At 28.6% G+C, this 245-nt stretch overlaps 1 protein-coding gene across 1 annotated transcript in view; it reads right to left on the minus strand.

The window, feature by feature from the left end:
* The window catches only part of LOC107715495 (structural maintenance of chromosomes protein 6-like), a 30,495-nt gene that overhangs the window by 9,163 nt on the left and 21,087 nt on the right, over window positions 1-245 (minus strand). The gene's annotated exons all lie outside the window — the stretch shown is intronic.

Below are 245 nucleotides of genomic sequence, written 5' to 3' on the forward strand. Positions count from 1 at the left end.
AGAAGTCAGAAAGTCAGAATTATAATTGTATAATAAATAAAAAGAAAACAAATAGATAGAATACAAAAAGATTAGAGAAGCTGTTTTTTTAAAGAAACCAAGTAGTTAGTAAATGAATAGAGTGGAAGTCTAAAAGGGGCAAGTTTTTTTTTTTTAAAGAATAGAATTAAAAGTGCTAGAGTTAGAGGGTCAAATAAAGATGGAAGAGATGTGTTTTTAGCCGATTCTTGAAGATGGCTAAGGAC

Source organism: Sinocyclocheilus rhinocerous, unplaced genomic scaffold (genome assembly GCF_001515625.1).
Source record: "Sinocyclocheilus rhinocerous isolate Xijiao unplaced genomic scaffold, SAMN03320098_v1.1 scaffold510, whole genome shotgun sequence".
NCBI classification, from domain to species: Eukaryota; Metazoa; Chordata; class Actinopteri; order Cypriniformes; family Cyprinidae; genus Sinocyclocheilus; species Sinocyclocheilus rhinocerous.